General features: G+C 43.9%; 2 long non-coding RNA genes across 2 annotated transcripts; one reads left to right on the top strand and one right to left on the bottom strand.

The window, feature by feature from the left end:
- Window positions 1-1,536: 1,536 nt before the first annotated feature.
- Window positions 1,537-8,828, bottom strand: LOC309346501. Its single transcript, XR_014158638.1, has 3 exons — window positions 8,130-8,828; window positions 6,100-6,289; window positions 1,537-2,511 (listed from the first exon to the last, which is right to left on the bottom strand). It is a non-coding gene; the product is annotated as an uncharacterized lncRNA (long non-coding RNA).
- LOC309346521 lies at window positions 7,359-23,344 on the top strand. Its single transcript, XR_014158665.1, has 3 exons — window positions 7,359-7,512; window positions 19,531-19,740; window positions 23,100-23,344. It is a non-coding gene; the product is annotated as an uncharacterized lncRNA (long non-coding RNA).
- The last annotated feature ends 1,842 nt before the right edge of the window (window positions 23,345-25,186 follow it).

Consider the following 25,186-nt stretch of genomic DNA (forward strand, 5'->3'; position numbering starts at 1 on the left):
AGAGAGAGAGCGCAAACTAGAAGTTCCCCTGGTCTTGGCAAATCATGAGGCGTTTTTCATTTTGTAACATCAAAGCCAGCTCCATTTCTTTGATGTCTTTGCATGCTGTTTAAGGTAAAGCATGAATGAAGAAATGTCAATCTGCAAGGTGTCCATGTAGTTTATGCTGAACACTGAAGAGGACTTGTAGATAAAAGACGAACACGAGGGTTGATAATGAATGTCCAACGAGGAGGTGTGCATATCTAAAAGGAAAGGACTCAGCTGGAGAACAGCTCTGCAAACCTTAAAACTCTACTTAGTCCAAGTTTAAGAGATTAAAAAAAAGTTTTTTTATGAAAGCAAGTACAAAACTATGCAAGGAGTGCTATGCAATTCATCATTGTTTCCTATTCCATATTGTTTTTAAAAAACAATTCTAAACACATTTTCCAATTGATTTCTTTTAGGAACATAGGAAACTGCCTTATATTGAGTCAGGTCATTGGCAGCAAACATCATAAGAACATAATAATATACTGCTGGATCAGGCCAATGGCCCATTTAGTACAGCATCCTGTTCTCGCAGTGGCCAACTAGATAGATGCCACAAACCCTCAAACAGGATCTTTGCAACTCTCCCCACTTGAGATTCCCAGCAACCAGTGTTCAGAAGTATGTGACAGTGGAGTTAGAACATAAGAAGAGCCCTACTGGATCAGGCCAAAGGCCCATTGAATCTGACTTTGCCCCACCATGGCAGCAGGATGTTCTGTCTCAGACACCAAATACATTTTTTTTACGATATGGCATACATTATATCCTTTCCTCCAATTAGTTCAAGGCAGCATAGCTCGATTTTCTGCTCTCACTATCTTCACAACAGTCAAGTGAGGTAGTTTGGACTGAGAGGCTGTGAATGGCCCAAGTTCAGCCCTGTGTTGTATTGCTGTCTTAGAGAACAATGTTGGATGCCACTTTTATTTTTATCTTGTACGGCATTGCATTTTTAATTTTGCTGTTCGTTTGTTTTTTTTAAAAAAATTAAACTTTTTTGTGAGCAGCCCAGAGAATAAATGTTATTGGTTTGCCAGCAAATACAGTAAACTAGTAGCCTCATATCACAATTCTTGGGACTCTAAAAAATCAGTCCAATTTTGAGATCAGTGATTAAAATAATGTTTTAATATAAAAACAATTGTATATTAGATAGCTAGATAAATTGAAAAGGAAGGTTCAGTCCGCCATCTTGATTTAAAATGGCACTCCAAAGTATCCAGATATGTCTGTAATGTTACCTCTTATTGTTTCATTAATTACTGAAAAGGCACATCCAAGGTCCCACTGTGATTGTTGAGTGCAAAATTCAGTACAACCTGAAGGACCCTTTGTTTCCTATAGCTCTGCTCATTCTTCCTCCCATGGTGACAAGACCATCCACTACAGTTGCCAGACCTCTAGGTCTGACCTGAAGTCTCCAGGTTTCCTTGGCCCCCTCCAAGTGGCAGATGGAGGGCTTGTACCTCCAGGTGGAAAATAATTATATTATTTTCCAGGTGGAAAATAATTAATAATTAGGGGGGGGGGGACATTACAAAGACTATGCATGCAGCTTGCAGGCCTCTGCCCAGCAGGAGCTGGCTGCAAATTAAAGCATAAATACTCTGTGGAGCCTGCCCTCCTCCACTCCCCTCTCCTAATTAATCTCTGTCCCCAGATTCCACTCCCATGAGATCACCAAGGCCCGCCCTACGTCTCAGGTTTGGGGCCTGAAATCTCAGGGACTGGGATGCTCCCAGCCTGGGAACCCTGGCATGCATGCTGACCACCCACTTCTGCCACTAAAGACATGGCAAAGTATCACATTTCAGTCCAAGGGGAGCAAGCCCTGAGAGATCAACCCTTTGTGGAACTGTAAATTGCTATCCACAATGAGACTAATAGAGATTCAAACCTGAGGCTTTTGGGGGCTATTATTTTTGCAGCTTTGTCCATTCTCTTCACAAATCATCACCGACGGAGGTTTCACCTCTGTTTAATAACTTCAGAATAATGGGGGACTGTGCATCTTCCCGTGGCAAATTTGTTCAATTGCCCAATTATTCTGATGGTTAGGAAATTCTTCCTGATGTTTAACCTAAATCAAGTCCTTCTGAGTTCAAAGGACTGTGAGGTGGATAAAAGCTAAGATGAAGGTGTGTAACAGCTTTATGGATTGCTCGCCTGGCAAGGAGATGATACTAGAGAAGAAAAAGCTGTACTTTCAAGAATCTCTTCTTGGAAACTTCAGATGCTGAGTCACGGAAGAAAGACGTTCAGTCCAATGCAAAGGAACATCGGTTTCATTTCTTCTTTGCTTTTCATACTTAGATGTGAGACCTGTTCTGTGAATTGATAAAAATAAAACTGTAGAGGATGCCTCCATTCTGTCCAGAAAGCCATTTATGTCTTTAAAGAGCCCATCTTTTATATTATCTCTCTTCTGACCCAAGAATTGGGGGTGCAGGGAAACACGCCAAAGTAATACAAATCCTGGAAAAATAAGATGACAGCTACTTGCTTTCATTTAGGTTCTGGGGAAGGTAGCCAGAGAGAAATAAGCCATCTTCAGGTTCTCATGCAGAAAAGAGTCTTTCTCCATCACCTGCCAACTTGCTACAGTTCATATAAGCCACCTTTCATGCCTCCAGTCAGCAGAGCACAGGGTTGAGACTTACAGATAAGTCAGGGAAAGTACACTTTGTGGTTTCCCACAAAAACCCTAAGTTCTGCCCCTAACTCTTGCGTTCCCTCCCTCCCTCCCTCCCTCCCTCCCTCCCTCCCTCCCTCCTCCATGAGGCAGCCATGAAACTTGCTCCAGCCATGTAGGCTTAGAATCTGAAGCCATCCTTATAAATATGAAGAAACTATAAGCTAAGACCCGCCCCCCCCGCCACTTTACCAATGGGACCTCAGTGTGTTTTATGTACTCCTTTTATGCAGTGCTCATAATGTGTGAATGAGAATGGATAATAGTGGGACTGGATAACTCTAGCTTCCTAGTAGTAGTTGTTTTTTAACTCTGCTATAAACTATAAAACCAAATTTATTTTATTTTTTAACCCAAGAGGGACATGGTCCTTTTGATTGGGGATTCCAACAATTTGCACTTGGGATCTCTACTTATGGACCTTTCTCTGAGAGCCCAAATAGCAAATACCTTGTTTGAAATTAACATCCCTTCCCAAACTCTTTGATCTGGGATTTATGCAGAGCCAAAACCTTCTCCTTCCAATACTTTTTCCTTAGTTTTCTTAGCTGATTCCCCCCACCCCCTTTTTTCTGTCTACAGTAGGATAATGTTTTCCGTGCATGTCAAGCTCGCTTCAGTTCATTCCTCTGAAATCCATTTGCCAGCCTAATTAGTTACTTTAATTTTTTGATCATCCTTCACATTGTTGCTTTAAAAAAATAATAAGAGGGTGGGGAGGAAAGGGGGCAGCCGTAGATTCTTTACTTGTCTAATAGGTTTCCAAATATTTGCTGGAAAATATAACCATTGAATAACATCAGCTTTCAAAAAGGGAGCCTTTGGAATGTCAGCTCAGTGAATGCTCCTGACAGGGAGAGTAGGTGGAGAGTTAGTATCGTCTGACAAGGATATTCGCAGGAAGCAACATCAAAATGTAACAGAGAAGCCAAAAAAAAAAAAAAAAAAAAAAGAGGCGGAGGGGGAGAAAAACCAGCCTTCTTTGGAGATTTTGAAAGCAGGAAACTTTTACACTTCCAGAGCTTGCTCTGGAAGAGTTTAACTGTCCAAGTAAAGGCATTTACTGTGGTTTCTCCTCTGATGTCTAAGCTCCGTCAGATGAAGATACCATTTTCGGCTAAAAGGTTATTAGCAAATGGCCTCATTTGAATGGTTAAGATAATTAATGGATTAATTTGCCACTGCTCCTGATGTAGCAGTGGTTTAGGGCCAACCGCAACGAGCACCGGGTCTAGGGTTCCCAAGGGGAACACCAGACATTCTCAACAGAGAATGGTGTGGGGCAGCAGGGGGAGTGGCCCGTGTAGGAATCAGTCACTTTTTGGCCAATGCTTCAGGAATGTGCTTTGCAAAAGGGTGTTTTGCAGGCTTCTGCACAATGTCACAACATCTTGACTATTACAGTTACCATTTATTTAGTTTTGAATGTATACCCTGTTGTTGTTTATAAAAAAACAAATTCAAGACACCCAAAATCAGCTGTTTGAGGCAGCTACCTAGCTCTACCTTATAGTAGGGTGGGACCGATCTCAGGGGCAGAGGTGCCAACTTCTGAGGGAAAAGGGATGACATCGCACACATGATGTCAGGACGTCGGGAGGAGTCAGGGGTGGAGCTAAATGTAGCAGCAGCATGGCTTCAATGGCTGGCAGCTCCTCCTCCTCCCGCTTCTGGCAGGGGGCTGCTTCCCTGCTTCTTCATCTTCATGGCAGGAGGAAGAAGAGAATGAGCTGGCCACTGAAGCTGCCCTCGGCCTCCTCAACCTCCTTTGAACATTGGGGGGCCCTAGCCCCCTCCCAAAGAATATGGGGGGGGGAGGGCTCAGCCCTTGGGAGTTGGCACCCCTGCTCAGGCGCCACAACCGCACCCATACTTTTAAAGCACTGCTATACCAGATTAAACGGCCACATCTTCCTTCAAAGAATTATGGGAACTGTAATTTGTAAAGGGTGGTGGGAGTTTTTAGGAGAACCTTACTCCCCTCACAGAGCTACAATCAACTGAGTGGTTTAACAAGCAGTCCCTCTTCTCAGGGAACTCTGGGGATTGGGACTATGACAACAAATCTCTCCTATTCTGAGAGTGAACTGTATGCTTTGGAACAGAGATGGGGAGCCAGTGGCCCTCCAGATATAGCTGGACTCCAACTCCTATCAGCCCCAGCCAACATGGCCAATGGTCAGGAATGACAGGAGTTGTAGTCCAACAGCATCCAAAGAGCCATAGGGTCCCCACTCCTCCTTTGGAGTATAAAAAGTACTTTGGTTTGTGGAGAGCAGGATCCAAGAATCCCAGCAACCAGCCAGTGGTAGATGTTAACACTGGTGGATGACCATTTTCCTTCTGTTCCCGGCACTAAACGACATAATCTTAAAACTCAGCTGTTGCAATGCATCCTTCTCTAGCTGATGCAGAACTCTGCAGCTAAACTGTTGCTGGAACTATTGCCAGAACATAACTCTGATGCTCAAAAGCTCACACTGGCTGCTATACACTACTGGGTCGGGTTCAAGGTTCTTGTGCTAATCTACAACAGGGGTCAGCAACCTAAGGCCCATGGGCCGGAAGCAGCCCACGGAGGTCATTTGACTGGCCCACAAGCCGCTCCCGAACCGAGTCACCCACTAGCGTGCTGTGCTAAACTGGCGCAGCGCGGTGCAGGGACTCGCTTCTGTGGTGCCGGAAATTGCATCTGCGCAGAATTCGCAGGCACGCGCGCTCATGTGCGCCCACAGTCTGGTCCGTGGAGGGATCTCCGCAGGATCGAGCCAGCCCAGGCAAGATAAACCTTGCTGACCCTTGATCTACAAGCCCCTTAGCAACTTGGATCCAGGATACCTCAGGATACCCCATGACCTGCTCCCTGATCACTCAGGTCTTAGACAGAATCACTGTTAGTTGTCCCCCACAGCTTGGATGCATGGCTCGTATCCACATTCATTCAGCATTGTGGGCCCAATTTTATGAAAACTCCCTTTCAGTTGAGGTCAGACAGGACCTCTGGTACTTACTGAAGTCTATTTTGCTCCAGCATGCATTTTAATTGAATTCTGAGTTTAGAGATTTAACTTATTTTTAGTTGAGTCTCCAGTACACTGCTTGGAGGCAACTGTAATTAAGTGGCATATAAATTATCAAAATAAAATTATTATAATAATCATATGCATGAGAAATTTAACAACACATTTCTGGACCTTCTCTGAGGATGCCCCTAACTCACTAAGCAACGGTTATTTTGAAAGTGAGAGTTTATTAATCTCACCCCTGCATTTATAATGATTTAGAATCCCATAGAATGTGAGCTTATGAATTACTTTCAACTTGCCTTGCCTATTCATGCTGGCTGGCATTTCTCCTCACCCCAGACAAACCTCATGATAACACTGAAGTTTCATCAGTGACAATCAAGTCCTGACTCTTTGTAGATCCAATTTCACCATTGAGCTGGGGGCAGAGGGAGCATTCCTTTGAGCACTGCTTGGTTAAAAACAACCGAGATTGCATTAGGCTGCCTTTTGAAACTGGGGAGCGGGTGGGAGGCTGTGGTTCACATCTAATGTTCTGCAAGAGAATGAGAAATGGCTGCTTTTAAAAAAAATAAACCCCTTTGCTACAAACAGCATGCATGGCATCAGAAGAAGCCTGGCATGTAGAAGTGGGGGGGGGGGGAGTCTTTAGATGTAGGGGATTATGAAAGAGTGAATACAATTTGCAGATAAAATAGAAGTGATTAAGTTAATGAAGGATAATTTTGCCAGTTTGAAAACTATAATTAATAGGAATTAATTGTTTATTTAGAAATTTAGCATAGCTCTGCTAAAAGAAAAACACACACACACCCAACATCAAACATAATGCCATTGGAAGCCCATATAATGAAGAAAATGGTCCAGATGTTCATAAAAGCTTATAAAGCTTTAAAAAAAAAGAGTGAGCGCCTGCATGAAGAACTCTAATGATAAAAAGATGCCACTTGCTGTTCTGCTCTCCTTTTAAATACATCCTTTCTGAAATAATGATTATCATTTGCACTTTCATCTTAAGTTAAATAGCATATGGCTTTGGCTGATTAAAGCCCCCTCCTGGTATTAATCAGCATCTTAGTATCATGTTTCTAATGGAGGCTGCCGTGGCCCTGCTGATGCTGTAAGCTTTTTAACAACATCTGAGTCTGTGGTTCAGGGCTGCTGGCGAGGAAGAGCTTTTGAGAGAGGGAAGAGCCTGCAAAGATGTCCCTCGCAGGTGTGCAGTTCATGGGCAACTTTGACAGTGTTGGAAAATACATTTACTTAATACTTCCGGCTTGAACAAATAACTGGATTTTCTCACCTCGCTTACTTTGACAGGGAAGGACTTTGGCTGGCGCGGGGAGGGGGGGGGGCACACATTCAAAACCTAACAGCCTTTTTAGAAACAAGAATTGCACTTCAAGACATTTCTCCAAGGTCTCCTCTAGGAATTGAATTGTGGTGTGTGCGTGTTTTCAGGGGTGTGAGGACTGACAAGGGCCTGGGCTCTCTTCTGGGGAATGTTCCAGTAGCGGGTGGAGCAATGGAAGACAATTTCAGCTTCGTACAGAAGGTCCGTTTCTACACCCACCCACACCCCTCTCTTCTCCATCCAGGCAACTGAGAGGCATTATCAGAGTTCCAAGGTCACAGTCCAGCCATGCCAAAACACTCATGGAAGTTGGGCTGGTGAGAGGTGTGGCCTGAAGGAAAGGGGTGTGGCCAGGCCTTTTTTTCAGCCGGAACTCACCTTAACCCAGTTCCAGAGCCTCTCAGGTGGGCGCCATTGCCATTATAAGAGAACACAAGGGGGTTTCATGGTGAGTTCCAGCACCTCTTTTTCTAGAAAAATAGCCCTGGGTGTGGCCCAGGTGTCATAAGGGTAAATAGAGACGCTGGGGGGGGGGTGCTGTTCCTTGGGCCTGAGATTCTCCATTCCTGCAGATTATTTTAGTAGTATAATTAGTAATCATGTTGTTGGTTTTTTAAATTAAATAGCAGGACCTCAGTGGGATGTGGGGGTGGTGCTGAGCAATACTAAAAGGTATGTGGAAGGAGGTATAAGCCGGGAATAGGATAGCTGGGGCACTCCAAGAGAGTATAAGAAGAGCCCTGCTGGATCAAACCTAAGAGCTATCTTGTCCAGCGTTATGTTATCATGTTGGCCGCTCAGATGTGGGAATTAGACACTGGTTCCCATTTGCTAGGGAACGCGGAAGACAGTCCTGGATTGTTTGCCCCGTTTAATTACCGTAGTTCTTTTTTCCACTCCTATAAAAACTATGCAAGACACTCTCTTTAAAAGTTTAGATAACATATATCTTTTACTTAGTGTGCTTGCAGTTGCAGATTAAATATACGCAGTGCAGGTAAGCGATACTTAAACATCTTACCTAGATTAAACTGTTACAGACTAACTCACTAACTCCGAAGCAGAAAGCAGCACAACACAGCGTACCTGCTGCTCTAACGGTTGAGACTGTTCAATAAACCACCATAACTGTACCAACTGCCATAACTGCCACAGAGTGTGTGACGTCATAGTGTTCTACAGCTCTTGCAATTAACCCTTTACATACGCATTTTGGATGCTGACATCCCACATCAGATGCCTATGAGAGGAGGACATGAGTACAAGCATTCACTTGTGATCCCCATGAGCTGGTAGTCAGGAGACATACTGTCTCTCATACAGGAGGTAATATAGTTGTCATGCCTAGTAACCACTGAGAGTCTTATTCTCTTATACCTTTGTCCAGTTCCGCTTTTAAAGTTGGCCACATAGGCAGCCATTATTACATCATATGATAATAAATTCCATAGTTGGCCGTGCACTGTAAGAGGAAATACTTCCTTTTGACCTTCCTGAATCACCAAACATTCAGCTTGATTGATTGATTGATTGATTATTGATTATTGTATTTATATACCACATTTCCTCCAAGGAGATCAAAGTGGCATACACACTTTCCCCCATCTCCATTTTATCCTCACGGCAACTCTGTGAGGTAGGTTAAGCCGAGAAACATTTTGAGGTTTATTCAACCCAGAACACACACACCTGGGAACTACTATTCATGGAGCGGTCATCTGCGCATGCTCAGCCAACTCAAATGTACACAATATTCTTAAGTATGAAGTGAATGCAGATTATGTTTTCAAGTCGAATTGAAGTTGGTTTGAGGGGTGGGGGTGGGGAAATGCATCAAACAGCAGTGTTGGTCAAGAAACAACGTGATAGGTATGGATTGTGCATATTTGTCATCTGCTCCAGGAAAAAAACAGGACATCCCATTGTTTCTCACAAGCGGACAGCAGCCGAAATGGCCACTGCGATCTTGCATGATTTCAGGTGTACCCAAAAAGCACTTTTTACAGGGCTAGAATTTCACACAAATAATGTGACTTGCACAGGAGTGCGTCATGATGGAAGGTATAGATTGTATCTAACATTTTGTGAATGCATCTTGAAAAACTAGCAGTGGGAAGTACACTGGATGTTGAGTAAGTGGTAATATGAATGTATATACTGTACTCTTGTTTGACAAACATGTTCTAGCCAATCATGCTAGCTCAGGAAGCAAAATATCATTAAAGAAATTTCATGTGTTTGAGAATGCTTTTTGGAGTGGCTGAATCTTTGGAGGCCATTAGCTCTTTCAGAGTTTGAGGTCATTTGGATTCTTTTCAGATAAGGAGAATTAAGCCTCTCGAAAGCGGAATCCCTCCCCTTTTAAATAAATAAATAAATGTACGGTTCTTTTTGTGAAATTGGGTGGTTCTTAATAAGATACATGATTTCCCCAGAGATGTTACTTGGGCACCCGTATAGGACTTTCTCCATTAAAGGCCATGGGGCATTTTCTCCTTCTCCTTTTTTCTTTCCTAATTCAGTGTGACAGTTGCTAATGCCTAGCATGCATCAGAGCAGTGGTTCCAGCAGGAGACGATGAAATACACAGAGGGACTATAAACAAAAATAAAACAAAGAATGGAGCAGCTTTCCCATAGGGGGGCAAGGGCTGCTCTTCCAAATCTGCATCCATTTCAATTCTGACAGAGGATACCAACAACAAATCTTTGAATCAAAATTAACCTTTCTAGAAAACTCAATTGTGTTTTTAAATCCTGGAAGATTGGACAAAAATGAACCAATGGGGGAGAATTCTCAGGTCCTGCTTGCATGTTCCACACCAGCATCTAGCTGGCCACAGTGATAACAGGTTGCTGGAGAAATGGACCACATTTAGGCCACATTCACATCATACCTTTAAAGTGCTCTGATATTACTTTAAACAGACATGGCTTCCCCCAAATAATTCTGGGAACCCTAGTTTCTTAAAAGTGCTGAGAGTTGTTAGGAGACCCCTATTTCCCTCACAGAGCTATGATGCTCAGAAGACCCTGTGAACAGGAATTGACTGTTAAACTGCCGCTGCAACAGATGTACCAAAATCCAAAATAAATCAGGATGTGGCAGGTGCTTGGAATACGTTGTGACAATTTTAGGGCATTGCCGAATGAAATGAAGCCTCCTGCATCTTTCTGTATGCTTCTGCTGCTTGCAAGTTTGTGCCTGCAGCCATCTGGCTCATTGTTCTCCTCCTTCCCTTTCCTCCTTTTCTTTCTTTGTTTCTTTAAAAAAAAAGGAGCCAGTGAAACATGTAAGAATCACATGCACAGTTTGGGCTGCTGCACAAAAGGATGAGACAGTTAAGGTGCAGCTAGCAACCATCTCCTGAAGGAGGTATCTCTTGGCAGCTGGCCAAGCAAAATGCAATTGTAGCATTTTTTATTTTTTTCCTTTCTCCTCCTCCTCCCCAAACTCGCTCTTTATTTCAAACATCTGAGGAGAAGCTGCAAATAGACTGATTAACATTTGGGACGTTTTCCGTCCTTCCCTTTGGAATCTTTGGGCTTTGATTCTGCAGAAAGCAAAATGCCTCCAAATGTTAATCAATCTGTTTTCTGTGGGCCCCTTCTCTCTGATGTACAAATAAAAGCATTTGGAGTTTTGCAAGGGGTGGGGGGAAGAAAGAGAGTCTCCTTTTGAAGAACTGGGCAGCAAATGCCTTTTTTATTAAGTGGAGAACAGGGATGGGTAGGGCTGCAACCAGTCTATGTTTCAAGGTGGGGAATACTCCATTTCCAAGTGGCATGTCAGAGAGGATTCCATGCCGGCCCTTCAGAGATGGTAGCTTACCCATGTGTGCATGGCACATAGGCAAAACCTGGAAATAGGCATTGTTGGCACAACTGTGGAGCTATAGGGACTTGTTGGCACCTCTACCTCTGGTCTGCCAGGACTGCAGAAATCAGAACAAAATGAACAACACATATAATTTATTTATTTTTACTTTTGTGTAGTCTAGTTTCTATACACACTTGCACACTCCTCTTTATTCTTTGTCCAGGCAAACAAGACAGAGGCAAGCAATATTTATATCAGCAGCTGGAAACCACAGGAAGGGAGAGTGCTCTTGGGCTCAGGTCCTGCTTCAAGCCCCCCCAAGTGTCCCTATTTTTCAGGGACATCCATGATTTAGAGAAGCCGTCCTGGTTTATGATTTGATCCTGGAATGTCCCACTTTTCCTTAGGATGTCCCTATTTTCATTGGACAAATGTTGGAGGGTATGCTGCTTGCAGGCTTCCCATTGAGGCATCAGGTTGGCCACTGGGAGAACAGGATAATGGACTACATGGGACAGTGGCCTGATCTAGCAGGGCTCTCCTTACATTCACAGGCATTAGTAGAGTTCAGTTATGCATTGGAGAGTTCTGAGGGCCAGGTAAAGTTGCCCAGAGGGCCACATCTGATCCCTGGGGCTTTACCTTGTCCACCCTTGTTCTAGGTCATGGAAGAAATTCTGGAATTCTTCCACAAACACTGCTTCTAACAGTGTTCCGCCCCCCCCCCCAACACTGGATTTCCAGTTGCACATCATGTTGATTCTTCTCTGACTGAAGACCCGTGTCCTGCCCCCTCCCTGTTTCGTTCTGTTGTAATCCTAGTTTTCTAACCAGTGTAGGGATTGTAGCACAATGTGCGGGGGGGGGGGAGTGGGATATGTCCAAAGGCTGCTTGTAATTTGAGAATAATGGCCTTTGCAGAGAGAAGCTTGGATTCCAGGGAGCTCACTGGGACATAAACTGTTGAAAAAGATCCCCCTTAAATTATTGTTCTTTTTTTTTTTAAGAGAGAGAGGGTGGGGAGGGGAGCTATAAACCATGTTGTATGTTTATTGTGACCTGGAAGCAAGCCCTGGGATGTAAGGACAGTGTCATTATTAAAACAGAGGAGGATTGTTTTGGAGGAAGTGTGGTTTCAGATACACATCTAGATCTTGCAGGCTTGTTGATGTGAAAACTGACCTCTCTGAAAGTCCAATCCTCTCCCCCCCCCTATTCTCCCCCCCCTTCTTTTAAGAGTGAGCAAGCTGGAAGACAAGACTGGATTTATGTCCATTGCAAAACATATAGCAAGGGCCAAAAGACATTTCAGTATGAAGATCATTGACTTTTTTTTTGTTCTGAGCAGAGCATTTGTTATTAGTTCTTTAGAAGACAGACGGACAGAAGCACTAGAGAAATAGGTCAGCTTCTGATCAGGTGGAAGTAAAGTGCTCAGGGCGTTTTTGAGCGAGTTATTGTCAACTCATTTCAAGGGACTTCTGTTTTGTTTTTTAAAATTGATTGCACAATAGATTTTGTCAAAAAGAAGCAGTGTAGTGTGGTTGGAGCCGGGACGGGGGAGCACATGGTTTTCCAGCTTTTGTTGGACTCTCACCAGCCACAATGGCCACTGCTCGGAGATTATCCGAGTTGGAATCCAACAACATCCATTGTTGGCCATGCTAGTGATGCCAACCCTGGGGGCTGCCCAGTTGGTGTTGGCCCATTTCTGTGGAATGCCCTCCCTGGTGAGGTGTGTCTGTCTCCCTCATTATTAACTTTTGGGAGGAATGTAATAGCATTCCTTTTCATCCAGGCATTTGATGGCTGAAAGACATGGTTCCAGGCCACTGAAACCACTGCTTGTATAATGTTTTCAACTGTTTTCATATATATTGATGTGTTTGTCACCATGAACTTCTTTGGGAGGAAGAGGGAGATCTAAATTGAATAAATAAATAAATAAATAATCTGGAAGGCTACAGTTTCTCCATCCCCACCCTCAAGAGTACTTTAGCTTGTTTCTTTTATTTGTATGTGGTAAGCAAAGCTTGCTCCCCCCCCCCCAGTTGCTAATCTTGCCTAATGTTTATCTGGAATCAGCACCTGTTCCCTGTTATGAATAAACTTACAACATGGAAAAACTTCCATGGAAAAGGAAGGCAGTGGAAAATTTTCTGGAGTTTTCCCCACCTTACATCAATGACACCCAAGACTGTGACTCTCACTGAAATGGACCTGCCTAAATCTTTGTGGCAGGCCCATAAAAGCAAACATACGGAGATGTTGGACGTTTTGGCAATGGATCCAAGTGATCAGCTTCCTCCAAGCATGCCTGAAGTTGGACCACCACAATCTTTTTGAGCACCTTGCAGGTTTGCAGTGGAATTCCAGGGCTGCTTCTGTGATAGTAGCACCCAAGAGTGTCTGTAGTGAAGGAGGCTGGTCTTTCAGGTATTGGAGTAATCCAGGAAACTTTGTGAAACCCAACTAGTTCATTCTAAGCACTGGAATTTCTAATTGAGGGTCTAGTTTAAATACCTTCTCTGTTCAGAGGGATTGTCAGAGAAGCAGACTTCAGCAGAGGCTCTGATTATGCTGAGGCCCTGCACGTTGGTGCACTTAATTCAACCCTGTTTTTCAATGAAGCCTCCCTCTTGCAAATTCAGGCAGCCGCCTATTCCCCAAGCCTTTCTGAGTTCTTGACAGCTTTGACATGGTGTGACATTCTACTTGTGGATACAGCTGTCACTCAGGTGGGCATTTTTCCCCCCTAAAAATTTTTTTGACAGTTATTTTTTCCCCCTTCTTAAAACCAATATAGTTTTCTTATGTGACAGCTGAAATAAGGCTTTCAAACAGCACTTAATTGGAGTTAGGGCTCAACCTCCCAATGTGTGAAGTGGAACATCAATGCATTTGCAATCATGTCTCCTGCAAAAGAAAGGAGAGAGGGAGGAAGAAAGCTGTACTCCCGCAAACAAAACTCTAGCCTTGTCATAGAAAGGAGGGATGGAACAGAGAAGATATAGGAGTTTTTGTGATCAGATCTCTTGATGTTTTCCTTTCTCGCCCCAAAGCACCAGTTTGTGGGAGATCAGATCAGACCAGGAGTAAGGAAGGAGGCGGCAATTGACACCTTTGCCCCTATGTGCTGATTCCATAATTCCAAACAGTCCCACAAAAATTGCTATTAGGTGCCTGGATATAACTCTCCAAGGAATTTTGTGGGAGGTGAGTGGGGCTAATGGAAGTTTGCCTCCTGTTCAGAATTGAAGCTGTGAGCACCTTAATGATGCTATGTATGGACTGCCATTTCCATGATTCATGCACCTGTTTGTAAAACCTAGTGATAACTCTTCTTAGCCAATAACTTTGGGAAGCTGCCTCATATTGAGTCAGACCACTAGTGCATCTAGATTGGTATTGTCAATGCTAACTAGCAATGGCTCTCCAGGGTTTTAGACAGCAGACATTGCAAGCCCTACCTGGTGATGCCAGGGATTGAACCTGGGATCTTCGATTGGTATGACTAGTATTTGCTCACATAGTGCAATGGTACCTCAGGTTAATTCGTTCCAGAGGTCCGTTCTTAACCTGAAACTGTTCTTAACCTGAAGCACCACTTTAGTTAATGGGGCCTCCCACTGCTGCCGCGCCGCCGGAGTACAATTTCTGTTCTTATCCTGAAACAAAGTTCTTAACCTGAAGCACTATTTCTGGGTTAGCGGAGTCTGTAACCTGAAGCATATGTAACCTGAAGTGTATGTAACCCGAGGTACCACTGTAGTTGTTCTTAAGTCCTCAAACTTAATTAAGTCCTCAAAGTAATTAATGACAGTTTTCTACATCATTTTGACATTTCCTTCACATTAAAATGCATGTAAGTTACGTAACTTATATAAGATAATGGACAGTGAAACTAATACTGCAGTATTTGGCAGAAGCTGAAATGCAGTGGAACGTAAACAGCATCGATTGTGGTGAATACAGAGCAGAACGGAAAGGGCTGTCTTCTTACATTCCTGTTGTCAGATAGCATCAGTTGCACTTTACAGATGGACAAGTAACGTTTGAGAATATTTTGGGGCTCAGTTTTTTGTTTTGTCCATTGCATTTAAAATTGTACATTCAGTTAGCTACAATTACCTTGGTACAGGTACTCACAAAAATCCACTGAATAAGGTAATTTTGTAGCATTGGAGGTTATGCCATTTATTGCTTCTTTCCCTGACTCTGGATGCCTTGTGGGTCTAAGAAATGGCTCCCACCAGCCACCAAGGGCTTGATCACTAGTTCCAGTAATTTAATGTCACATTTTGCTCCTAAATTTGCCAGAATGTCCTCCAACTTTGCAATCTACAGGGTGAGCATATGGGTTCAGCTGATTGTATTAGCTAAGGTACACTGTAGTCGGTCTACAGCAGCAAAATTTCCTACTGGACCTTCAAGCCTTTTGAATTGCTATTTGAAATTGTTTTTAAATGTTCCCCACCTGCCCTAGAACGAAAGAGGGAAAAAACACTCCAGCATTGCCTGGAACTGATTAGCTTTCCCCGTTAGCTTCTGGTCTGTTAGTTTTGCCAGGTTCAAAAGCCCAATATCACTGCCAGCAAACTCACAGCATTATCCCATTATCACTGGGGATCAATGTATAATTTTACCTCTAGAAATATTTCTCGAAAACCCTTGCTTTCCCATGGACACTCTCGAGCATGCTCTTAATTATGTCCGTGACTAATTTTAACAAGTTAGCTGATATTAATCCCACATCCCTCCGTAATATTTTCTCCCCCGGCTGATTTAGAACTTCAGAGGCCCTTTTGGCTGTAATGCTTGACGATTGTTTAAAGAACTGGCATACAGCTGCAGTTGTATGAAATTTCACATTCTCTGGCTGAAACGGTTTCTAAGAGTTTGCAGACGGGTGCTGGAGACAGCATGATTGCCCGGGCAAAAGAATCCATCCTGTCTCTAAACTGATCAACCTAAGTTGCCTATATAATCACATCCTTTTACATTGATTTCCTCCCTCGCCAAAATGTGCTGAATAATTGTAATGCAGTCCAGCCAGAGAAGAGCAAAATTTTCTTCACAGCCTCTGCAAAGGATGTGTGTGTGTGTGTGTGTGTGTGTGTGTGTGGTTGTGTTTCTTTTTATTTGATCTTTTACATCCACCCTAGGGCCGTGAACTGCAGGACTCGCTTTAGATTAGTAGCTTGATCCTGTCTGAAGTGACAGTGAGTCATAGTAGGAACCAAAATGTTCTATAGGTGGTTGTGGAAGGAAGCATTGCTAGGGAGCACTGAGCAAGGGATAGAAACCTAGCAGAGTAGCCATTTTGGATAACTCTTGTTTATAACAATAGCAGCACATAGGAGCTTCTTTTACCAGCTTTGGCTGGCAAGACAGCTACAGCCATTTCTGGACCACGATAGCTTGGCCTTTGCTGTGCATGCACTGGTAACCTCCAGGCTGGACTACTGCCATATGTTGCATGTGGGACTGCCTTTAAGGTTGGTCTGGAAGCTGCAACTGGTGTAAAATGTGATGGCTCTGCTGCTCACTGAGGCAGGATATCGCCAACATGTTACTGTTGAAAGAATTGTACTGTCTAACAATTACTGTAGCTGCCTGGCTAAGTTCAGGGTGCTGGTTATGGTATACAAAGTCCTATACATCTCAGGACCAGGAGACCTAAAATATAATCTCACTCCTTATATTCCCAGCTGAACACTGTGCTCTGCAGGTGAGACCCTCCTGTAGACTGAATCTTATCAGTCTACACTTTTCCAGCTCTGCCATATCCTTTTTAAAGTGAGGCAACCAGAACTATACACTGTCCAAATGGTTAATAGCATTGCCTCTTCAGCCTCCTGCCTCGCCAATCCCACAGCCTCACTTGCTAGAGCTGCTGCAATCCTCAAACCTTCACACCTGAAATGCCCAATCCCAGGTGTTTGTGGGTTGACTGAAAGGAAGTATCTTGTGGCTCAGTATTACTGTGTTGAACACCATATATACACCTTCTATAAGCAAACAGTGACAATCTTCTTTCCACTGCACATAGGCAGGGTGTGTGGAATATTTTAGGACCTGAGGGCCATACATTCCCTTCTGGGGGCCACATGACACTGGTGGGTGGAGCCAGTGGCCAAAGTAGGTGGAGCAAAAAAGCAACTCTTACCTTTGTATGGAAAGCTACATTCAGCCAGATGTTTCCATGCTTGCCATAATACACAAATCTGCTCTCCAGGCAAGCAAGAGGCATTATCATAATTCGAGAACGGACAAAAGAATTTGAAGTGTGGTTTAAAGAGAGGGCAGAATCCCAAGGGCCAATCAGAGAGGTCTGGAGGTTTGCATTTTGCATCTTTGGGGGAAGCCATGGCCGTTTAAAGCAGTGTGATACTGTTTTAGATATTTCATGCAGACATGGCCTAGCATGAGTGAAGCTTCAGCAAACTTGTTGCCTCGGCAATCTCTCAGGATTTTTTTTTAAGTGAACAAGAAAAACAAAACAAGTAAAAGAGCAAACTGCTGGTGTTAGTATTTTTTTATTTTCTTTTTTTAATAATAAAAAAGTGAATTCTTAAAGGAAGGCAAATACCACGCTCTTGTCTTTTAACCTGAAACACAGCCTCTAGGCCCCACCATTCCTTTTTGTACTTTTACTTTTTTTAAAAAAAGAAGGAAAGCTCCTTTGATACAAGATAGGAACTAATTCTAGGGGCGGACCCAGAACAGCACACAGATACCTGCTGATTTGCCAACTCGTGGGTTTTTAAAGCCTCCTCAGCCGCTCCTGGCACCTCTCGTCTGTCATTGACAGGAAGATCTTTCTCTGTGAAGGGCGATTTACTCAGCAGGAGGCCTGCAAAGTGACTGCCTCGGGTACTATAAAATATATAAGAGTCAAATCATATAGAAATGAGAAGGGGAATGGGGGAAGAGAGGAGGCAGGAAGAGGCCAGCGCTTCCCTTTTAAAGAGAAGAGGAAGAAGAATCAGGGAAGAAGAAGAAAAGGGGGTAGATGTAGAGAAAGAAACAGAAATGTCATCATTCTCACTTGAGAAATGAGAGGTTGAGAGTAGGGGGGAGTGAGAATAGGAAGGGCTTTAGCTGGATTTGAGCATTTAGAACCACCAGGACCTTGTTTCAGGACTGGGACTCAGCTCTGGAATGTGCCAGATAGAGGGATGCAAATAGCAGGGTTTCTGAGCATGGGCAGAGTATTTTCAGTATGACTGAAGAGTTGCAACTTTCTGAACATAGGGATAAGAACATAAGATGAGCCTTCTGGATCAGGCCAATGGCACCTCTAGTCCAGCATCCTGTTCTCACAGTGGCCTACCTGATGCCTGTGGGAAACCCACAAGCAAGACCCAAGCACAAGAGCTCTCTCCCCTTCTGTGGTTTCCGGCAACTGGTATTCAGAAGCATTTCTGCCTTCAGCTTTGGAGGCACAGTGTAGCCATCCTGGCTAGTAGCCATTGATAGCCCTCTTCTTCATGAATTTGTATTCTTCATCCCATTTGGTGGCCATGGCTGTTTCCTGTGGGAACAAGTTCCATAGTTTGAGTATGTGTTGTGTGAAGAAGTTCTTTCTTTTATCTCTCCTGAATCTTCCAACATTCATCTTCACTGGATGTCCACAAATTCTAGTGTTACGAAAGAGGAAGAAAAACTTTCCTACATCAACTTTCTCTACATCATGCATTTTTTAAAATATCCTTCTATCATGTCACCTCTTCCTTTCTTTTTCTCGCTAAACTAAAAAGTCCTTTGTAAGGGAATCGCTCTATCTCCACAATAATTTTGGTTGCCCTTTTCTTCATTTGTTGTTGAACTTTTTTGGCATGCTCTGTTCTTCCAAACCAACTGCAAAAATGGAAGCATTAAACGTGCCCACAGTTGGGAGCCTCTCCTCCCCCACATCTGTTCCCAATCCTTAATAATTTGCTCTCCTCTGCGAGTATAATAGGTTTCCTTATAAAAATCCCCCCAAAGATGCTTTGCTTTGTATAATGAGCTTAAAGCCTCTAATGGCCCTCCTTGCTCCAAATTGCTTCAAGTTTCTCACCGCACCGTATGTGGCGTATTAATTTTTCCAAAGAATTTGAGTTTAATACATCCTTTTAAAGGACATTGTTGGAATTGCCAGCTTTCCCACCCTATTCATACAGCAGATCTCTACCCCTGCCCTCCCGCCATGCCCCTCTCTACCTGGGTAATTTGGTCCAGCCACTGAAAAATTCCCAGAATGAAGGAAGGACCTCAGGTGGGGTCAAGGACAAGGAGGAGACAAGAAGCATGCAGGCAACCCAGAGCTGACAACTGACCAGGGTGTGACCTGCTCTTGCACCCTGCGCCACAGTATTGATCAGCAGAAATGAGCTTGCAAAGCTTTTTGTAGCTTGGAGTATACATAGATTAGGGGTGGGGAACCTTTTCCAGCCTGAGGGCCACATTCCCTTCTGGGAAGCCTTCTGGGGGCCACATGTGAGGGGCAGGTTGGGCCAGTGGCAAAAGGGGGGGTGGGCAAAGGATGACAATTTTACCTATGTACAGCAGGCTAGTTTTCATACATATCCTCACACCCCTCTCTATCCTCCATCCAGGTGAGGAAAAGAAATAATCAGAGGTCAGGGACATGTTCCAGCCAGGCAAAACATTCAAAGAAGTAAGCTCGGCAAGGGGTTTGTCCTGGAGAGAGAAGGTGCGACTGAAGAAGGGGTGACATGGAGAGAGTCCCATGGACCAGATAAGGAGGATTGGAGGGCTACATTCTGATTCCCCACCTCTGGAGACCCTGAGATTCCCCAGGCCTTGTAATAGCCTCTAGTTAACTGCCAATCCGTACTTACCAATAGAAGACACCTTGGGCGGAACAGTGCATAGCTCCGGTCTTCTTTCTCTCCCAGGACATTAAAGGAGCTCTGTGAGCCCCATGGGGGCCTCAAGCTGCAAAACATCCTGGGCTGGCCTTGGTTTAAACCAACCGCATTGGTGCCCATCACATCAATTTGTTGGAGCAGACTCCGTAGTTTAACTATGTGTTGTGGTGAACTATGTTTCCTCTGCCTTATATTTGCATTGCAGACCTCTGCTGAAGGAATAGGCTGCTGCTTCCACTTTCACCAGCCCTGTCTGGTGTTTAGCTTAGCAGTTAAATGTCTGGTTCAGCCATTACATTGATTCTTTGTGTTGCTCAGATGTCATCTGAGGTCAAGGAAATATTCTACAAAAAAAGAAAAAGAAAAAGAAAAAAAGAACTAGAGACCTGGGGCCATTTCTGCTTTTGTTTTCCTAACTAAAATGGTGGCTGTGGTGGTGATATTGGTTGCCTAGGTGGGCCTGTGCCAAGTAAAGCCAGCAAGGAGCTTGAAAGGGTCTAGAACGGGGTAGCAAGTGTGGTGAATTCCAGCTATTGTTGATCTCCCTTCATTCCTGACAATTGGCCATGATGGCTGAGGCTGCTGAGAGTTTCCCATAGTTCCCCAAGTTTTTCTGCTTAAATTATAGGGTTGTACTTGACTTAAGTTCAATGTACCTTTAAGGGCATGGGCCAGGTCTAGGTTGGATATGACATTTCATGGATAGAGCCAAGCAGAATCTAAAGCAATGGTTGGGAACCTGTGACCATCCAGACATTGTTGGACTCCAGCTCGCAGCAGCATTGGCTAACCCATCCAATTTTCAGGCATGATGGGTGTGATAGTTCAGTGATATCTGTGTTGGCTATAAGCAACCTTGCATGCTTCCGGTCAGTAGAGGGTAGTGTTGAGACATAGATAAACAGGAGAAATTACACTTTGGGGTTCCCTACTAATCCCTCAAGCTTCGCCCCTTCATCTTGTCCCTTTGCCTGATCCCTCCTTCCTGCACGAGGCAGCCATGAAACCACCTCTCGCCATGTAGGCTTTAGAAACCACAGTGGTACCTCGGGTTACATACGCTTCAGGTTACAGACTCCGCTAACCCAGAAATAGTGCTTCAGGTTAAGAACTTTGCTTCAGGATGAGAACAGAAATCGGGCTCCGACGGCGCGGCAGCAGCAGGAGGCCCCATTAGCTAAAGTGGTGCTTCAGGTTAAGAACAGTTTCAGATTAAGTACGGACCTCCAGAACAAATTAAGTACTTAACCCGAGGTACCACTGTAAAGCCATCCTTGTAAATATGAAGAAACTGTAAGCAAAGAATCTTTTTTCTTTACTAATGGGATCTCTGTGCATTTTATTTACTCTTTTAAATCAATGCTAGTGGTGTGTGGATGAGACAGAATGGGTGGTGGAGGGAGTGGGTAGATTCATCTTCCAATCTATAAACCAAACAACTATATATATTTTAAAACCCAAGTATCTGGAGGACCACAGCTTCCCCATTCATGATCTAGCATTTACTCTCTTTTCAGAAGCCACTTTTGGTTACCTGAGGGCTTTTTCTTTAGTACAGTGGTACCTCGGGTTAAGAACTTAATTCGTTCTGGAGGTCCCTTCTTAACCTGAAAGTGTTCTTATCCTGAAGCACCACTTTAGCTAATGGGGCCTCCTGCCGCCGCCGCACCTCCACGCCATTTCTGTTCTCATCCTGAAGCAAAGTTCTGAACCCGAGGTACTATTTCTGGGTTAGCGGAGTCTGTAACCTGAAGTGTCTGTAACCTGAAGCATCTGTAACCCGAGGTACCACTGTACTGGCATAAGCCAGTGACATCATCACCCTGATTCATTAGCAAGCTTTGAACCGTATTGAACTAAGTCCTACTCAGAGTAGACCCATTGAAATTAATGCACCTAAGTTACTAATTAACTTCATGGGCTCTACCCTGGGTAGGGCTAGTGCTGAAAACCAATTTATCTTTGTTGTTGTTTAGTCGTTTAGTTGTGTCTGACTCTTCGTGACCCCATGGACCAGAGCATGCCAGGCACTCCTGTCTTCCACTGCCTCCCGCAGCTTGGTCAAACTCATGCTGGTAGCTTTGAGAACACTGTCCAACCATCTCGTCCTCTATCGTCCCCTTCTCCTTGTGCCCTCAATCTTTCCCAACATCAGGATCTTTTCCAGGGAGTCTTCTCTTCTCATGAGGTGGCCAAAGTATTGGAGCCTCAGCTTCAGGATCTGTCTTTCTTGCAGTCCATGGGACTCTCAAGAGTCTCCTCCAGCACCATAATTCAAAATCATCAATTCTTTGGCGATCAGCCTTCTTTATGGTCCAGCTCTCACTTCCATACATCACTACTGGGAAAACCATAGCTTTAACTATACGGACCTTTGTTGGCAAGGTAATGTCTCTGCTTTTTAAGATGCTATCTAGGTTTGTCATCACTTTTCTCCCAAGAAGCAGGTGTCTTTTAATTTGGTGACTGCTGTCACCATCTGCAGTGATCATGGAACCCAAGAAAGTAAAACCTCCCACTGCCTCCATTTCTTCCGCTTCTATTTGCCAGGAGGTGATGGGACGAGTGGCCATGATCTTAGGTTTTTTTTTATGTTGAGCTTCAGACCATATTTTGTGCTCTCCTCTTTCACCCTCATTAAGAGGTTCTTTAATTCCTCCTCACTTTCTGCCATCAAAGTTGTGTCATCTGCATATCTGAGGTTGTTGATATTTCTTCCGGCAATCTTAATTCCAGCTTGGGATTCATCCAGTCCAGCCTTTCGCATGATGATTTCTGCATATAAGTTAAATAAGCAGGGATACAATATACAGCCTTGTTGTACTCCTTTCCCAATTTTGAACCAATCAATTTTTCCATTGCAGCTTCTTGTCTGCAGCTTCTTGTCCCACATAGAGATTTCTCAGGAGACAGATGAGGCACTTCCATTTCTTTAAGAACCTGCCATAGTTTGCTGTGGTCGACACAGTCAAAGCCTTTGACCTTATCTTACTGCTTTTATAAAATAAAAAAGCAACATAGGGGCATTTTGTTTTAATACAACAACTAAATGGCCTATCAACAGTCTAGCCAAGGATCCTATTGGTTCCCCCCTCCCCACTTTTTTTTTTAAATCTAAATTGAGCTTCTTGGTCAGAGTTTTAGTTTCTTTTCACTGTTATCCTCCCCCCCTTTTGCAAAAGCCCCCACCCAAAATACTCTGCTTCCCATTGCCTTTGTACCTAGCATTTCCCTCTCCCCCCCTCCCTTCCCTAAAAGGTTTGATGATGCATTGTGATTTTCCTTTTCTACAGGGGCTTTATGAAGGGAGCTGGAGGGAGTTCTCATTAGTCTCACTGACATCTTTTATCACTTATCAGAGGAACAAGCAAACGGAGAGCGATTCCTTTGATCATGGCAAAAGGAGAAAGAGTATTAAAAACTCTATGAAGATTTGCTAAGTAGAAAGTGGGAAAGACAGTCTGTAGCATGTTTCAAAGAAAGAAACATGATTTAAAGTTGCCAGATTTGCTTGTATGTATTAAAGAATTGTTAATGATGCTGCATCCTATGTGTGCATCCTTTATCCCCCCCCCCCACTTTCTTTTCTTTTCTTTCTTTAAACAGGCAAACAAGCGCTCTTCAGCGGTAAGGGCAGGTGATATCAATGGGACTGAGGGAGGGAAAAAAGATACCTTGAAAGATGGGTTGTCTCAAAGGGATTTGTGGGTTTCTGGTGGGGAAATGGTTGAAAAACAAAAATAAAGCTAGGAAAGTAGTGCACGATTGAGTTCTCATGGGAGAGCTGGGCCTGAATGCCTTCAAGGTTCTTTTTCCTTTGAGAGAAAGGTAGGATTCTTGTTTTATTTTATTGGGTGTTAGCGGGGGAGAAATGTCTGCAAAAATGGGAACATCTTGTCGTTATCCTTCCTGAGCTCAAGGGCCCTCAACGCTCAAAGGGACCTGGAGAGAAAGGCTCGTCTCTTCTTGGTATTGCAGGTGAGAATAAAGTGTTGCTATCTAGGGAAAGGACCGTTTCGCTGAGCTGATTTCCCCCCAACATTATCACCGATAGTGGAGCCGATTTCTGGTCACACCCACCCACCATTAGCTCTGATATTGGAGGCATCAGTGCAGGGCCAGCATCAGCACCTGGCATCCTTGGGCAGGCGCTGGGCCGCCAGTACCATGGCAAGGTCCACTACTGACATCTCCCTCCTTTGCGCCCCCTTTAATTTTGTTTTCCAGCCCCGTTCTGTGAACAGCACTAGGTGGCCAGTCTGCTATTTAAATCCCCCACAATGCCTGAGAGCAATACTACGTAAGGGGTATGGTGGGAAATTTCAATGGCAGCTAGTCCCAGATGCCTGGCACACCTCAGATAAGCTGTTAATGACCTACTGATTGGACAAAATGGGCCCGGAAGAAGCTCAGTGGCCATGTCACCATGACACAAAGTGAGATCTCTGCTGCAAGAATGGATTGTTGTGTACCAGAGTACACATGCTTCACTGTGTGTGTGTGTGTGTATGTGTGTGTGTGTATATATATATATATATATTGTTAGAAGCTGCCCAGAGTGACTAGGGCAACTAGTCAGATGGGCAGGGTACAAATGATAAAATTATCATTATCAGGCAGGTAGATTTAACACCGATGGGATGCAGTCTACCCAGTGAGTAGGTTCGTGTGGCTGTTATCCCATGCTAGGGATGGAAAGATTTGTCCATTTCAGTCTCTCTCAGGTTCTGGTTTTTCAGTCTTAAGTTCATTTCTCTACATTTCTGCATCAGTTTGAGGAGTTAAAAGAAAACTACCCCACCCCCCCAAATACAGGCCTCGTGACAATTTCCAAGCACTTTGGTGCAATTTTCTCTTAATATGCGCTCAGTTTTCCCTACTATAATGTTATTTCCACTAATATGTGCATTTTTTGCTCACTTTTGCCTAATAAGCACACCTTTGTACATGTTATTTGGTTAGAGAACTGCGCCACAAAATTCAGAGAAGTGCAAACTTTGAAGGATATTGGTGTTTTGCAAACTTTGCAAATTCATTAGGCTAGTATTAAACTCCAAATCAAATTGTATTTCTGAGTTTCAACTTTTTCCACAGTTTTTCTTGTACTTCTGCAAACTTCGGGGTCCCCCCATGCCTACTAATAGCTTCCTCTTGAGCTGGGATGGTGCCTGTTGGCTCCATAACGATTCACTCCTGAAGAATGTGACACACTCATGACCTGTCAATGGCTATTACATGGACAACCCTTAAGCTGCTGCTGTGCAAATCCTCAGTTTTGTGCTCCTTAGTGCAACTGGGGGCCTCTCCAGACCCTGTGGCTTCCCCATGAAGAACGTGCTGCCATCATTAATTCTTCAGGTAGCAACACCGTTTCAGCAAG

Source organism: Podarcis erhardii (genome assembly GCF_964252035.2).
Source record: "Podarcis erhardii genome assembly, chromosome: 7".
NCBI lineage: Eukaryota > Metazoa > Chordata > Lepidosauria > Squamata > Lacertidae > Podarcis > Podarcis erhardii.